Raw genomic sequence first — 17,452 nt, forward strand, 5'->3', positions numbered from 1 at the left:
TACTACCTATGTTGGAGGGTGTGTTGGAAGCTAGAGTCATCATATGAAGTGACTGCTACTGGACTTACATGTTTGGGTGGCTATGTGGAAGTCTGGGCAGTAACTTTCACATATGATATACATGCGCCGGGAACACAGATATGTTTACACCATATGCTGTGTGGTTTAAGCCCACTAAATGGCCACTCTGTAGTAGTCTTCAGAACACTAGATGGTGTCTGTGTTGGCATCTATTCACACATCCTAAAGGATTTCTTAACTGATCACAATTACTGCGGGGGGCCCTGGACATATTGTGATTTGCTTGGCAAAGTGTACTTAATTAATTAACTTCAGAAGCATAGTAAATACGAAGGATCATTTTGCAAACTCAAGAACCCGCCTTGGCTAAGGTTGTTTCCCTAACTCCAGACAGAAGTCACCAGTGACATAACGAAAGAAAAGGTGGAGGTCCACGGTGTCCCCAGATATCCTTTCCCAATAAAGACATATGGTGATTTAACACTGAGGGCTGGCAGCACTTTCTTTACCAACACACCGCAAGTTTTGTAAAGTAGCATCCAGAATGATCTCGGCTGGGAAACGCCTGCAACTTTAGGTTCTCCCCAGTGGGGGAACTGAGGCCAGCCGGGTTGAAACGTTGAACCTAGCAACCGGCTCTGGGCCGGAGAGGAGCCGAGCGAGGTGAGGCCTCGGGGTCGGAAGCCAGATCCCCCCCCCTCACCCCCCCCCCGCCCAATCCAGCCCCAGGCGGGCGGTGCGTGCTGAGCCCCCAGCGGGGCGGTGCGGCCCGAGGCCCCTCCCCGCCGCCGAAGCCCTGGCGACTGACGCCGAGCGGCGGCCGGGAGCCGAGGGGGCCGGGCGGGCGGGCGGGCGCGAGCGAGGGCAGGGCAGGGGGCCGGCCGAGGCCACTCGCCGCTTTAAATATGGATCGCGGGCTCGCGCTCGCCCTACGGCTTGGGCCGCCTAGCCCATCCCCGAGCCCGGCGGCGGCTGCAGCGTCGGTTCTCGGCAGGCACACGGAGAGCCGGGCGCACACGCGGGAGCTGCGGGAGGCAGAGTAGGGAGTGGAGCCGCCCCGTTGTCGCCGCTCCCTCCCCGAGGCCGACACCTCCGCTCCGCGTCGCCGCTCCGTCCTCGCCGGGCCGACCCTCCCGCGGCTGCCCTCGCCCCTCGGTCGCCTCCCCGGGCGCAGCGCGCACCCACCCGGCGCCAAAGTTGCGACCGGTGCCCCGCGCGCGCTGCGAGCGGCCGCGCCAACTTCCCAGCCCACGCCGCCCGGGTCCCCGCGGTCCCCCGCCTCCAGCCCCGGCGGCGCGCGGGGCAGAGCTTAGGTGGCGGCGGCGGCCGAGGTGGCGGCGAAAGCGGCGGCGGCAGCAGCGGCGGCGGCCGCTGCAGCCACACACTCAGTCGCCAAGCTGGAGGAGCGACGGAAGCCCGACCCCAGGAGGTGAGTGGCCGGAGCGGCGGCGGGGTGGGTCGGCCACGTCCCCAAGCCTCGCCAGCGCGGTGGGCACTGGGTGGCGGGCGCGGGCCCCAGGGACTGGTCCCGCAGGGCGATCTGACGGCCTCGGCGGCGCGTCCAGGGAGGGACGCAGAAAGAGAAAGAGAGAGAGGTCAGTGGCGGGCCGGGCATCTCCTGTGCTGGGCGCCCGCGAAGTGTGAACGCTGCTGCTGTTGCTGCGGAAAAAAAGTACTTTTTATTCCGTCTTAGCGTTCAGATGACAAGTTTGGGTGGTTCTATTTTCCCCCTACTGCATAGCCGCCTGCACGTAACCGGGCGTTGTTGCCACGACTGTGGGGCCAGTGGACGCCCCGGCTAGGCTCGGGAGCAGTGACACTTGTGTTCTCCTGAGCCCGAGTGGTCATAGTGTATCTGGGGACCTGTCTGAAGGGGGACACACCTCCAGATCTTTAAGTTGGGGAGGCTGGGGAAACAGTGCCATCGAGGCCGCGATCCCCACTCCTCTGTCCGCTCTGGGATCGGGCACTCGCGTTTCTGCTTGGCACGCCGGAGGCGGGGGTGAGTCAGGCAGATTCACTGCAAGAGGTACACACATTTATTTGCAAGGGGGAGACAGAGGTTAAACTGGGATTTCTCTTGGCCGGCGACAGCGGAGCTCTCGCTCAGGTACTGGGCAGCGTGTGCGTCTTGGCAAGGGCAGGTGATTCTTTTCTTAAGTGCATTTCAGTCTTTGCCAGTCTGCTAATAACAGCTACTGAGCGACAGCGGCTAACTGCAGCAAGCTCCATAAGGAGGAAAGTTCTCCGAGAACAAAAGGGGGAAAAACCCTCAACTTGAGAACCGCCAAGGAAGCATTTCTGCACCGGCCCTAGCACCGGCCCTAGCACCTCCGGGTTCCCTGGAAGTGTGGAGTTCTGCCTTCCCTCTCTCCAGAAGGCCCCACCTTCTCAGCGTGATTGCCCGCAGCAAGTTCTTCCAGTCTGAAGCTGAAAAGCCAAAAGCTCTCTTCTCTCCTCCTTTGCACTCCTCTCTCTCTCCTCTTTCACTTTAGTGCCAGACAGACTCACTCCTAGTGAGAACTCCCTGACACAGGGCTACACTAACAGCGGCTCAGATCCTGGAAAGGGGCCACACTGCACCTAGCCTCCTTTCTTTACCAGGGACTTCGGGCTGCAATATTACCTACGTTGAAGTGTGTCTTGCTCATTGGTGCTCATTTTCATTGGGATCTGGATAGATTCTCCGTGGAAAGCCAGACCAGTACTGGACGGCTTCAAGACTCTTCAGAAAAATAAAAGTTTCTAAGAACTCTAGTCCTTGTGTCCGTCACATTAGCATTAAATACTTTCCAGTCATTGCTGTACTTAGACTGGAGTTATTTCTACTTCATTCAAAGGAAGTGTGTCTATTCTTTTTTAAAGCTTTCATAACTGAGAAAAACTTTTACTTTCATTTTAAAGTTAAATCTAAATAGGATTCTGATCTCCTGTGTGGTAAAATAGGATGGTTTTACCTTTATCTCCCAGTGTAGGCAAGATGACAGAAAACTTCCATAGGTCGGATGGGAAACTTACCAGTGCTGCCAATTCTTGGGGCATAGGGCATTTCTACAGATGGCGTGAGAGACAGAAAATGGGATATTTTTTTTGGTAGTGTTGGGTATATTTGAGAAAGCAGAAACCTTCAGCCCTTTGTATTAGTTTTACAGCACGGACATTTCAATATCATTTTTCTGTTTGGAAACATACAAACATACAAAGCCTGTGAGTCTTTCAGGTGCTCAGAAGTACGCTCAATTTATTGTTGTATTTCTTTTAGTTCACTTTGTCAACACAAAAAAGCTTGCAGCGTTTGCATGCCATGGCCATTCTTTTAAATGATTAGAAGACATTTGGATTCATAGAAATAGTGTATAAAAGGAAGACAGGCAATTGCAGTAGAGGAAAAACATGCTAGAAACCAGGCAACCTTTGGGACATCTCCCAGCACACCCTGGTGGTAATCTCATTTTTCACTGAGCTCTGGCAAGCACAATTTGAAGATTCTGATCTCTTGTTCTGATAACATGCATGATAGTCTGGCCATAGCTCACATCTTAAAGGAAAAGGCAGAACTTAGAGAGGAAAGGGAAGCACACTCTGCTGGTGAATCATCACAGATAATCAGGTTTCCCTGCCGGCCTCTGAGGGCGCTGCAGTCAGTGAGGACCTGCTATTGTTGGGGAGCCAGTCCCAGGAGAATTCCCTGCTCCTGTGTGTGGCAAGGGCACTCCGTCAGCCTGTTCCTTGGCATTCGTTTTAGACAGTAGGAATAAGTCTGGGTCTGCTGCATAATCAGGTCTGCTTTGGAAAGAACAAGTGGGGAACAGGAAAATCTAATGATGATTAAAGTTTCCAAGTTTTTTTTTTTTTATTGCAAAATGGAAGGAATCGGGATATATGAATGACTGATTAGCCAGAGGAAGCTGTAAGCAGAACACATATCTTACCTGATGTTGTTTTTCAGGACAAGTTAAGACCCGTGATATTTGTTTTTAATGGAGTGTCCTTCAGCAGAATGAATAGATAAGACTATCCAGGAATCAAGTAAAACTTTACCAAACTAGATATTACTACTTTTGCAAATGGGAATTTTAGGGTATAAATGCTGTTTCTTTGATATCAGGTCAGGGGTAAGTTGTATACGGATCTTTTTTTGCCCAGCTCTCAATATTTGCACACGCAGGACATTTTTGTCATGAACACTTGTGTCCTAGAAGGTAGTTCATATATTCACCACTACGTGTCTTTAGCTAGTTTTCCAGCCGTAGATGTGGACAGTCTTGTACACAGCACTGTCGAGTCTGCAGATTTATACACAAAAGCATACACATTCTGTCTCAAGCCACGTTCAGTGCTGTCACAGTGACATCTCTCTGGTCCCTGCGGTGCAATGACAACTAAGACACCCAAAGGAGGGTGAGGGTCGAATGATGGGGCCTTTATTTACCTGCTACGAAAGGAACTGAGAAAGTTCATTTTCCCGGTCTTCTATGTGATGCTCACAGTGCTGTTTTCTTAGTAATGATGTCTTTATTCCTTCTGAATTAGGCTGGTGGATTAAACAAAAGATAGCAGTAGAAATAGTCAGAATAGTAATAGTGAAACCCCCTTCATCTGCTGCTTCTGGGAGCCAGACATGGTCCATCTTCCCTGAAAATGAAGTAGATATAAGGGTTAGGTATTGTGCTTACTTAAAAACCAAAACAGAGAACTGTACCAAAAAAAAATATCCTGGAAAGTTATTGGTGGAGGCTGGAATGCATGCTCCATCTGCTGAATGCTGTTACATCTCCATCGAATGACTACGGTGAAGGGGAATGAGTTATTTTACTCACACAGGAAGAGGGCAAAGCAGAGGCAAGTTTATTCTGCTAAGATGAGCTTTTCCGTGGCCTTCCAGAGCAGCAGTGACCACTTGCTTTCAACTTTGAGGTTCTAGGTTCAGCAATGCTAAAGGTTTCCAGTTTGGGTGTGTCAGTTTTAGCTTGGGAGCTAAGTTCATTTTCATGGAGAATTACACAGAAGTAAGTTACACGAAGTTAAGACTTAGAAGGACGTAAGTAATCAAGAAGTGACATCTTGAGTTTTATTTTCTTCTTGCTTTGTTGAATTTGTATTAGAAAGCTTAAAAAAAGCTCTAGGTAGAATTTCTGGGATACTTTTGGGAGGCATTAAAATAAAACAATCAGAAATGCCTAAAGAGAAAGGGCTACATTGTGTTGAAACCTGCTCCTTTTTGAGTGGCGTAAATAAGGAAATTTTTCCTAATGTCATTACTAGGAAGAGCAGCATTCTCTTTTGCTTTGGTAACTATACTGCCTGATGAATAGCCTGCTCTATGCTATTTTCAGATGGGTAAACTTTAGGGGTCTGGACTTCTCTATTAATTAATTCTAGCCTTACTTTAGAGATCTGGTGATTGATGGGATCTAGTACTATGGCTGTCTGTTTGGCACGCTCTCTTCGCCAGCAAGGCTGTGAGCAGCCAGAGGGAAGGCATATATTAAAGAGGTCTCTGTCCCTCAGGAGATCCCTAGCGTCCGCAGATGTGAAGCATCTTTGAGTTGTTGTCATATGACCTCTGATATCACAGCCAACCGTAAACAAGAAAGTAGAGGACGGAGCTGGACAGATGTTGTGGTACATAGGAGATGCTGAGCCCAGTGTGTGGACCACCCACTAGTAAAGGAAGGTGAACAAGAGACCACAAGCAGAACCAAAGGCTAGAACCTGGGACCTGATAGTGTCCCTCCTCTCGCCGCCTCTCTTCTTCTTTTCTCTATTTTCTTTCCCCTTCCTCCTGCCTCATCCATTTAAGTTTTTGCTGAGGTGCAACATGTAGTCAGAACATCGAAAATGTCTCTAAAACACCATCAAACAGCTCAACTCGAGTGAATACATCTACGTAGCCAGCGCCCAGGATGCGAGCCAATGACAGGCTCAGAAGTCTCCTATTCCCATCATTGTAAGCTATGATTTCCCTCAACAGCAATTTCTTACTTCTGGGGCTGTAGGTCACTTTTACCTGTTAGTCAGCTTTCCATGAGTCAACCACGTGGTATGTATTTGTGGGTCTGACCCCTTCTGCTAACTGCTGTATTTAGGAGATTCATCCTTGATTTGTGCATAGCAATTTTGTTTATCCTCGTAGTTGGAAGGAGTTTTACTTTTGTGGATCAGCATGGCACATTATCTGTTTCATTCTTGATGGATACTTGGGTTGTATTCAGTATTGTCTGTTATGGATTACGTTGATATAAGTGTTCTTGAGTACATCTTTTGAGAAATGTGGAGAACTCCGCGTGTGTTGAATTCATTTGTTAGATTTGGTTTAGAAGATGGTGTCTTCCCTCAAAGTTGATACAGATTCATCCTCCTACTAGCGTTGAATTAAAGTCTTCCATAAACATCTTTATGAATAGTAGGCCTTATGTGCTTTACACATTTTACCTGGTCTGTATAGATACATGAATAGATCGTATCATGGATTTAGCTTCATTGTTGAGTGTGATTTTTCAAATATTTATCAGTTACAGCATTGGTTTATCCACTTATTATTATTACTATTGTTTTTTGCTCCTAAAGTTTCTGCCTAACATTATCTTTTGTAAGGAAGGCTTTAATCCTGGAAAGTTAGCTCCATTCATTTGTTTAGATATAGCACAGCTAATCAGGCAAACTCACTCATCAGTGCTTCATCTACTAAGAACATCCAGTATGTAAAGAGATGAGGAACATTTGGGCCTGACTGTTCCAGTTGGTAGGAATTCCTGTTCTTAGAAACAAACAAACAAACAACAACAACACCCAAAAAACCAAACCAAACCAAAAATCAGCCTAAAATCCAGCTTTCAACCAGCACTCAAAAGCATATAGAGTTTGCCGTGTGCCGGCAGAATCTCCATACAGCAGCCGCATGCCTTGTAATGCACCGCCCAGTGTTGGACCGAGACCTGCATTCAGAGGATACAGGAGCTGAAGACTTGGCATCTCTTACTCTACTCATGGTTTGATTTGGGGAATTTAAAAAATTGCCGGGTTTAATTTTTTTCCTTTACCAAAGTGACTGTAGAACCCAATCCACAGAAGAGTTTCCAGGCACCGCCAGAATGAACTTTATTAAACCCGTCCGGAACCTTACATGTGTCTGCTGTTATTGTCATCCTGTTCTGCCGCAGTGCTTTCTGTTCTGGACTTGAACGGGGCCAGCACGGAGAGCAGTTGCTGGCACATTAATAAACGTTTGGCTGAGTGAATGAACAACACATTTCATTATCTCTCTTAGGTGCTTACCCTGAGTAACTCAAACTGTTCCTAAGACTTTTACTTCCTGTCGCCATAGCTGACTTTTGAACAGGGTTCATCAAACACTCGGTTGGAAGTTGAGTCTTACAGCCAGCAGTTGGAGATCACCCATTTCATTGTATGGGTCATCTGTGTACCACGTGACCTAAAGCACCCCTGAAAGCGGGTTATACTGCTTTTCACTCCATAGATGGTTCCCCCAAAGCCTACACACTCTACATTTTCAGCTTCTGTAATTAGAGTTCTAGGCAGCACACTGCCAGGTCTGCTCTACTGGCTCCTCCAGTGCCGATTCGTTGGAAGCCATGTTGCACACAGAATTGAACGGCGAAGGATGAAGATTATCTGAAAGATGGAGCTTGTGAAGAACCTTTTCCACTCAGTGTGGATACAGGGTTTCTCGGAGATGCCGCCTGTAACGCTGAAGTCAAGGTGCCGTGCACACCTCCGCCAGCCAACATGGTGAACGGGCAGCTCTGGCTCTTGCCTCTCATCAGTCAGCGAATGGATTGACTTGGAGACCTTTCCTTTTGCCTGGAACGTGGTCTGGTGGAATGCTTTTTTATTTTAGTATAAATAGGGTTAAAATTTGTGTGTGTTTCTTTTGGAGGATCATGTGGCGGGCGCTTTTAACCAGTGGTAGGTTTCACTTTGCAACTCAGGCTGGCGACACAAAGACTTGGGTTTTGTGTGGACTACTGATTACATTTTGTTACCGCAAGACTGTTTTTCTTTCTTTCTTTCTTTCTTTCTTTCTTTCTTTCTTTCTTTCTTTCTTTCTTTCTTTCTTTCTGTTGGCATTTGTTTATTTACCTGCTTTATGGAGCTGTAGGTACCCCTGGGTTGCCTTGTTCTCATTACTTAGGTGGAACTGTTTCCCTGTAGTCTGCTGAGCAAGAAACACTCTCAGGATCACATGCCAGCCTACATGTGTAGGAATGCTTACATTTAGGTGACATACATCATGTGTGCTTGGCCTGGATAGGCTGACCAAGTGGGAAATGGACTCTTCTGGTATAGCAGGCTGTTTTGGTTTTCTGGCATAGGTATAACGTAATGGAAAATAAAAATAAATACAAAGGGTGAGCACGGCCTTGTTAAACTAGTACCTCAGCCAATAGTTCCTCTGAAACACCTTCTGTTCTGAGAGATTTCCTTTAGAGAGGGTCAACTGGTGGTTTTAATACATATACATTCAGGAAGACGTGGATATTACTATATTTATGCTGGCAGCAGGGGTCCTCCCTCGGGTGTCTATTTGGCCCTTGGGATTTTCAAAAGATTGATATTATGAATTTTCTTTAAGGACAGTGATGTGTGTGTGTGTGTGTGTGTGTTTAGTTTTTAATTAGAATTTGTCACTTTAAAATTATGCGTGTGTCTGCATGTGGGTATATGCTGATGCCCAGGGAAGCCTGAAGAGGGCCCCAGAGCCCCTGAAACTGGAGTTAGAGACATTGTGAGCCACCATGTGAATGTTGGGAATTGAACCTCGGCCCTCTTGAAGAACAGTCAGTGCTCTAACTGCTAAATCATCTTTCTAGCCCAAAGGTTAATTGTTTAATGAATGAGATTACAACAACTCTAGTATCTAAACTGCTGTAAAAGAAAAGGGAATTCGTCCTTTCATTTCTAGTATGCTCAGTAAGGAAGGCTGTTGTCTAGATGACTTGATGGGATAGTCCCAGTGTCTTTTAACACAAGCTTTACAGGACTTGGGTGTAGATGGCTCTACTCCCGAGGTCCTCTTCGTCTTGGGAGGTGCATGACCACAGCCGCAGCAAGACAGCAGTTGAACCGCTTGGCACGTTGTTCCTTCATTCCTCTGACCTCTAAGAGACTGTGTCGTTAGGAATGTGAGATGAACACTCACCATGTTGGCAGACAGTTGGGCCTCATGGTCGGGAGCTGGTAGACGTACTGATCACAATCGCCTCTGGAAATTGCTGAGCGTTAATTTAACAGATCAAGCAGAAACACACAGCTCACGCATTTGCGCCGTTACAAGTTGAGCTTCTGTGCCAGGGAAAAGGGAAGGCAGATAGGAATGTGTCAGAAGGATTTGGATAAACGAGACCAGACAGTTTCCCTTGAAAATGCATTGAGAAATAAAAAGAAAACTCATCCAAAAACATCAGAAGAAAATAAAGCTCAAACACTTGCATTTTTTTTCCCTGCCAAAACTTTTGGCTGTGAATTCTCATTCTGGCCGGTCACTCTCCTGAGGGGCACTTGCACCTGCTCACAGGTGAGCATGCTGTTCTATGCTGGGCGCTTCCTCAGTCTGGGGGGCGCATCTTCCATGATGTCACCTTGGGAGCATAGACTAGCCCTAGCTTAGCTGTCACAGCAAAAATGCATAAAATGCCTGCTTTCTCTGAACTGGACCTCTGTGGGGACTGACTCAGGGAGCAGCTGCGGCGCATTGCTGTCCTGCCCCTCGGACACGTCATGTGAAATTTCTTATTAATGATTCGGTAACTCTGGGGTAAAACACTTTGTTAGAAGTGTTTGTTTTCAGTTATTGCTCCTTGGAAAACAGCCTGTTTTGATATGACTGCTTTATTTGTTTTCTGTATTCTATATAATCTTACTGCTTATTTGAGATTAAAAGTATTAGAGCTTTAAAAAGTTTTTTTAATTTATTTTAAATGATATTTGTGTGTGTGTGCGCGTGTGTGTCTGTGTGTGCATGCGTGACATGTGTGAGTGCTTTCATGGAGAACAGAAAAGATCTTCAGCGCCCTTGGATCTTACAGGCATTTTACGCTCACCCTGACTGTTACATGGGTGCTGGGACCCAAACATCAGCCCCATTGTTGTGCACCCGGAGTCCTAAGCCCTGAGCCTCTTCTCTAGCCCCAGCTTCTTTTGGAAGCTGTAAAACTGTAGCACAGAAAGTTTTTTTTCCCATATCTTTTGTCAAATTTTCTCCACTTTTAAGATTCCTAAAAGTCATCCTAACTTGGTGCTTTATCATTCAAACTTTTTTTAAATGTTGATCATATTTTACATACTGAAGTAGAAGTCTTAAGTTTACAAAACCTTTGCAAGGAGCCATGAAAATATTATCATATCTTTTTGTTAGGTGTGTGCTAACTTGCCTATTTGTGACGGCATGGCATATTCAGGGGCTTTATAGCTGATATTTTGCTTGCGTGTTTGATAGTAGACTTGTATGTTTCAGCACTAACTAGTGAAAAACAGCACCCTTGGACCTAGGTTTCAGTTTAATTATCTCTTACTGAGAGCCTATCAAATACTCCTTGTCCATGTCTTCATACCCCGACTGTATGAAGTGTCCCTTGAGGGTCTAGAGAGATGGCCCAGTGGCCCAGTGCACTTACAGACGACCCTGCTGAATTCCCAGCACCACCGTGGTGGCTCACAAATCTTCTGAACTCCAGTTTCAGGGGATCTAGTGGCCTGTTCTGCCCCTGCCCCCCAGCACTGCACACACATGGTGTACATACATACATGCAGGCAAAATATTTACACACGTGCAAAACTGAAATATATATTAAGAGAAAAATAGTCCCTAGAGGTATTCGTCTTCTGTTTCAAGACAGATATGGTTAGAAAGGTGTAGAGAGATACAGGCACAACAAGAGTATGTGAGAGCAGGCAGCCGTGTGAATGCAGAGAGTGAAAACCCAGTGCTTCCACATGTGGGTCACGACCCCTTTGGGGGACAGACGACCTTTTCACAGGGATTGCATATCAGATATTTACATCACGATTCATAGAAGTAGCAAAATTACAGTTATGAAAGAGCAATAAAAATAATTTCATAGAAAAGAATTTTCTGGTTGGAGGATCACCACAGCATGAGGAACTGTATTAAAGGGTCGCGGTGTTAGGAAGATGAAGAACCACTGTCCTAGCCAATGGCATCTGAAGTCCGAGATGAGATTTCACTGAAGCCTATGATGCAGTGAACACTTTCCTCCGGCCTGAAAGTATCAGATCAGAAGCACCACTCATAAAACAGAATTAAGCTTATCGCAAAAATGTTCAGAGTTTAAGTAGGAGAAACTTTATCAGAGCTGCTTATCACACTGAGAACTGGCTTCTCCCAGGGGAGGTGGTCCTGAGAAATCTCCAGGGGAACTTGTCTTCATACAATTGAGAAGATGGACATAAACAGGTCCAATTTTTGGGCAACCGCTTTCTTTTTATGCAGGGCGTTACCCAGAGCTGGTCTCTTCCCACAGGACTTAGTTCAGCTCACGGTGTGGAATACACCTCTCTTCTTTGGTGCTGCTGTAAGATGTCACTGAACCTTGATCTGGAAGATGGTGGGCCTGACCCCACATACCAAGTTTTTGGAAGGCATCTTCCCCGGCATGTCTTGTCTGAGCTCTTACCATGACCAGAAGGCATGGATGTATGTACGGTGTTACCCATGATTGGAAAGCAAGCACACAGACCTGCTGGAATTTCTCTGGGTACATTGTCTTTGCTGCTTTTGAATTGATTACATATTGTTTCTTGTTTTGGGATAATTCAATCAGTCAGAAATTGTTTTCCCAAACAAATGAGGTAAATTTTATTATCTGAAAGTTTAAAATACAGTGTCAGCAGCTGGAGGGATGGCTTGCTGCATGAGCATGAGGACCTGGGGTTGGATTTGCTGCATCCGTGGAAAAAGCCAGGTATAGCAGAGGAAGCCTGTGATGCCAGGGGAGGGGAGAAGGAGACACGGGGATTCTGGGAAATCATTGGCCATCCACTGTAGCCAATTGCTGATCTCCAGGCTCGGAAACAGACCCTGTATCAAAAATTAGGTGGTGGAGAGTGATGAGAAAGATACCCAGTGTAGACCTCTGGCCTCTACATGCACATGCGTGGTTGTGTGCACCGGTGCAAATATATGTGTACATATCACACACACACACACACACACTCACTCACACTCACACTGTCATTGTATTGGATAACTCTGCAGTGAAACGGTGTGTTCACACATTAGAGCGTGGGAAGTCCAGTGCCATGTCTTCCCACTTGGCTGCGGCTTCTAGCTTCTGTGATGAATGGACATATGAGCTCAAGCAACATAAGGTCTTGTTGTAAAGGCCAGAGCAGCAAAAAACAGCAGGTTGGAGTGTGTAGGCTTCCAGCGGGGTTCTTATTGGATTGTAGCTGTTTAAGAATAACTTTTTAGTCCTGTGGAGAAACTCAGGGATTCAGTCCTCAGGGGGTGTCCAGGGATCTAGGAGCCTGGGGAGTGTCGTGCCTTGAGCAGAACAGAATGGAGCAAATGCCTGCAGCCTGGGCTGTCGCCACGGACAAGCTAAGGGATCAAGGAAAGAGTAGGAGTATCTTGAGGAGCCTGGTTCTGGGAAATTGTGACTCTGTCTGCGTGAGGTAACAGGAGCTATTGTTGAAGTATCAAGTATTCACTTCGGTAGAATTTTCTGATTGCTGAAGCTAACCTAATTAGGGTTCAAACCAAAATTGTCTGAAAACATTTTGATGTTCATCATGGTAAAATGAACCGCACACCCTTATCTCCCATCTTAATGACACATTGAATGATTTTTTTCCTTTTGTCTGCCTCTCTTGATCTTCATTATACAATTCAGAAAGCATGTCCAGGGTGGAGGTATGTGGAGTGATTGCTACTAACCAATTTTTCCGTATTCTTTATCTCTGATTAGACAGCCATGGCACTTTAAACAATTTATCTTTATGTTTATTTATTACAAAATTGTGCATCGTTGTACCTTGGAGAGAAAAGTGACGTCCCCACACGGACACTGATAATCAGCAAAGGAGTGCATTGAGGGCACGGGAGGAGGGATGTAGAACAGCGCCAGTAGAGGCTTGGAGCAGGAGGAGGCTTGGGGATGATGCTCAGCTCCAGTGTTAGTTTTGTTGTTGAAACGTCCTTGCACCTGCAGGCTGCCGAGGTTCATGGAAAGTTCTGTGATTTTCCGTGTCCTCTGCAACCGTCAGTACTTTCTTCTGCAGTTGAATACTGTGGGCCTAGAGGGACGGCCTGTAATTGGACCCCAGTTCCACCATTGTCTCCCCATGTGTGTACCATGAGCAGATTCTGAGATTGTACTTCTGGAGACCCTTGAGATGGTCCACTTTGAATTGAGGAGAACAGGTCTTTCTTTGAACTTTATGTCAAGCAGCCCTGTGTAAAAAATCTTTTCCTGTCCTGATAGCCAGCACCCAAACAATGACACAGAGGCTTATTGATTATGAAAGCTTGACCAATAGCTTAGGCTTGTTTCTAACTAGCTCTCATAACTTAAATTAACTCGTTTTTTTTTTTTAATCAATCTATATTCTGCTCTGTGGCTTTTTACCTTTTTCTCATTATATGTGTCTGACTTGTTCTGTGTCTGGCTAGCATCTTTGCCTCTCTTCTTCCCAGAGTCCTCTCTGTGCCTGGAAGTCCTTCCAATGCCTCCTGCCTAGCTATTGGTCATTTAGCTCTTTACTAAACCAATCAGAAGCTGCCTTGGCAAAGACACCCCTTCACAGTGTGCAAAAAGATTATTTCATGATGGTCCCGAGGTGCAGGCAGCATCTGGAGGGACTGTGACCTTCAACTGATTATCTCTCTGTGCCTAAGGTAGATTTTGGAGCAGGACAGAGCTGACTTGAGTGCCCACTGGCTGTAGAAGTGCCTTCCTGCTGCATGGGAGAGCCACGGCAGGCACCACAGCACCTGATGCTCTGTGCCTTGTGGCGGGTGGCGTCATGCCCCCAGTTCCTAGCTCAGCTCACCTCACTCCATTTCCATGACTTAAGTAAATTAGTGGGTATGGTGCACTTAGAGAAGTGCAGGGGAGTTTTGTTTGATGTTTTCAACTCTCCTTTCCCCTGTAATATGACTCTTGTGAGTCTGAAACTGAGTGCTCTCGTTATTAATGTTCCCCAGCTCTTCCTCTAAGAAGAAAACTCCTGGCAATATATTAGGAGTAATTTAGTGCGTTATAATGCTTGTATGTCTTAGTGGTGTTTATATACATTTAATATGTATACTTGGAAAGAGCCAAAGGGAGTAAGTGCTGATGCTAAAATGTGAAGAATTTGATCATGTGACAGGGGAAAAAAATTCAGAATGTGTGTGTGTGTGTGTGTGTGTGTGTGTGTGTGTGAGAGAGAGAGAGAGAGAGAGAGAGAGAGAGAGAGAGAGAGAGAGCGAGCGCACCCTGGTGCTACATGAAGACATTAGTACCTATAATCAGTGACTGTAACATTGACAATTAAATAGCTTTGTTCCTTCAACATTCTGGAATTGTTATTTTTTACGGTTTTGATATTTAAATTACACCAGTATAGAGTGGATCATCTCAAGTGTTTTAGAAATTTGGTTTTAAATTAATGTTCTCGTGGGCTTTAGCCTCTTCTGGTTCATTTCTTCATAGTGGAGGACATGGTTAACTCACTTTCCTTAGTGTCCTGAGTGCAGAGCACTTTGAAATGGGCCCCTGTATGGTCCCTGTGTTGGACTTTCTGGCTGCACTGTTAACATTAAAGCTGAAATAGCCATGAAATATGTGAAGTGTGGATCAATATCTAATGGTTGGCATATCCTCCTGAAGCCAGCAGAGTGGAAAAGGAAGTATTGCCATCTTTGAATAATTTTGTTTTAAAGAAATATTTATTTTATATTTAATTATGTGTCTGTGCATTTACACTTGAGTGCAGTGCCTGCAGAGGCCAGAAGAGGGCATCAGATCCCCCTGGAACTGGAGTTTCAGACATTTGTCATCTGCCCTACAGGTTGGGCCTTTTCAGGAGAACAATTGGTCGTAACCAGTGAGCCACCTTTCCTTCCTCCAAATTGTAATATTTAAATGTTTCTGTTGAATATAGCCTCCACTTCAGCTTAAGTTGCTTGTAGGGGCTTTTTCTGTCTGTCTGTCTGTCTGTATGCCTATCTATCTATCTATCTATCTATCTATCTATCTATCTAATCTGTCTATCTACAGAAGTGAGAATGTTGGGAGTGATCCATGGAAAGCAGTTGATTTGCGTATTTATTATGAACTATTATTTGGAAGAAGAGGATTATGTGAATACACAGCACCAACCCCAGTTTAATAAGAAAATTTGTGTTACTTTAATTCTTGAGCATTGACTACTATTGGGTTGAGCAGTCTTCTGGGTTCCATGCAGAATTTCATAGTGACTTTTGGTTCTGAGTCATGAGGCTAATGGAGATCTTCTCACTTCAGCAAACAGCAGTTGCTTATTTATTTATTTATTTAATTTATGCTCCCTGTTGAGATTAAGAAAGCCGAACATATTTAAGATCTCCCTTTTGCGTTTGATTGGAGGCATGAGTTGGGAGGAGCGAATGCAGATAAAACACTTAAGGCTAACTAGTCCATGTGTAAGAATGTGTTAATGTTTACGTGTGGTGAGAGGGAAAGTCTCATCCCATAATAAGCTCTTGGAACGGGCAAAGATGTCTGTATTGGGTTGTTTTTCTCAGTTTGATACAAACTAGAGTCATTTGGGAAGAGGAAACCTCAGTTAAAGAATTAATTGCCTTCAACAGGTTGGCCTGTGGGGCTTGTTTGTGGAGCATTTTCTTGGTTAATGATTGATGTGGGGAGGTCCCACCCACTGTGGGTGGGGCTATTCCTGGGCCTATGGCCCTGGGTTGTATAAGCAAGCTGAGCAAGCCCATAAGCAGCACTCCTCTGTGGCCTCTGCCTCAGTTCCTGCCACCAGGTTCCTGCCTTGACCTCCTACCCTGGCTTCCCTCAACAATGGACTGTGTGTGACCTGCAAGCTGAACTAAACCCCTTCCTCCCTGACAGAAAGCAAACAGGGTGGACTTTTAAAGCTGCATTTTGGGGATTAAAACACATAAACCATGCAGGGCAGTGGTGGTGTGTGCCTTTAATATCAGTACATGGGAGGCAGAGGCAGGCAGTTCTCTGAGTTCCAGGCCAGACTGGTCTACAAAGTGAATTCCAGGATAGCAGGAAAGTGAGACATAGAGAAACTCTGTCTCAAAAACCAAACAGAAAACAAAGCAAAACAAACTCCCACCCCCCAAAAACAACCAAATAACAACAACACAACCAAAGAACAACAAAAACACATAAGCCTCCTTTTGAGAAAACTGTGGCAAGACTTGTCAAACAGGCAGAAATTCCATATGCAAGAAAGTTATGCAGGCTTAGCTTTTAAGTTGCAAAAACAACATTATGGCATTTGGGTGGAAGACTTCTTACTCTGCAGGAGATAAGAGGTAGCAAATGGTATTGCCTCCAGAGTTGATGCAGGTGAGAATGGCCTCTGACCTGTGTGTCTAATCCCAAATTGACTGTAATTACTGTGTGGTAGCTTTGAACAGGTCTGGCTCACAGCTGCTGCTTGAGGACTTCTTAATGAGGAAAAAAGAGGAGAAAAATCCCCACCTCAACAGCCCTGCCTAATGTCCTGTCTTCTCCCTTTATCCCTCTTATTCCATCTTCATTTCCTTCGCATACTTGCACATGGATTTATTATTTAAATTTTTATTTATTTTTATATGTATAGGTGTTTTGCCTGTACATATATCTGTGCATCAAATGTATGCAATGCTTGCAGAGGCCCAGAGGGCATCAGATCCTGTGGGTGCTGGGAATCAAACCCTAGTCTTCTGGAAGAGCAGCCAGTGCTTTTAACCATTGAACCGTCTCTCTAGCTCTGCAAGCTAGTCTTTAAAATGTTAGTTTTAGTTTGGCTTTGGTGGAAAACACTCAATCTTACTTATGAGTTGTCTAAACACAAGCCAGGAAAGGCTGCAATTAAAAAGGAAAAGCTTCACCCCGTGCTCTTTGGTAGTGAGAGGGGTTGCTTTATTGCTTTCATTTAGAATTTCAAGTTCAATCAATTCCTAGTCTGCGTACTGTGTGTCATGAACACATGCTTGAATGTCCGCTGAAGTGATGTACAGAAGTACATTCGACTAGAGTTTAAACCACTTACAAAGTTTCCCGAGTGAAATGTGTTAATAACATTGCTGTATTACGTGACTTAGGTAAAACACAGACAAGGAAGGGTGCCGAATAAGTAAAGATAATGAGTTTCAGTAAAGCCACATTATTAGAGTTGATATTTTCTCTCAAAATCAAGGACTAGCTCTTATCCACAAGGCATTCAAAGGTTGACCGGAGGG

At 45.5% G+C, this 17,452-nt stretch overlaps 1 protein-coding gene across 7 annotated transcripts in view; it reads left to right on the forward strand.

Annotated features, from left to right (window-relative positions):
• Window positions 1–890: 890 nt before the first annotated feature.
• The window catches only part of Slc4a4 (solute carrier family 4 member 4), a 339,097-nt gene continuing 322,535 nt past the window's right edge, over window positions 891–17,452 (forward strand). For 5 of the 7 annotated variants that reach the window (XM_050149677.1, XM_050149680.1, XM_050149678.1 and 2 more), the window contains exon 1: window positions 894–1,450. The gene's annotated coding sequence lies outside the window, so the exon portion shown is untranslated. Of the gene's footprint in view, window positions 1,451–17,452 lie in introns of all 7 variants that reach the window. The other 2 variants (XM_050149683.1, XM_050149682.1) reach the window with 2 other exon arrangements.

The sequence above is a fragment of the Alexandromys fortis genome, unplaced genomic scaffold (genome assembly GCF_014885135.2).
Source record: "Alexandromys fortis isolate MF-2015 unplaced genomic scaffold, M_Fortis_MF-2015_v1.1 scaffold_0, whole genome shotgun sequence".
Lineage (NCBI taxonomy): Eukaryota > Metazoa > Chordata > Mammalia > Rodentia > Cricetidae > Alexandromys > Alexandromys fortis.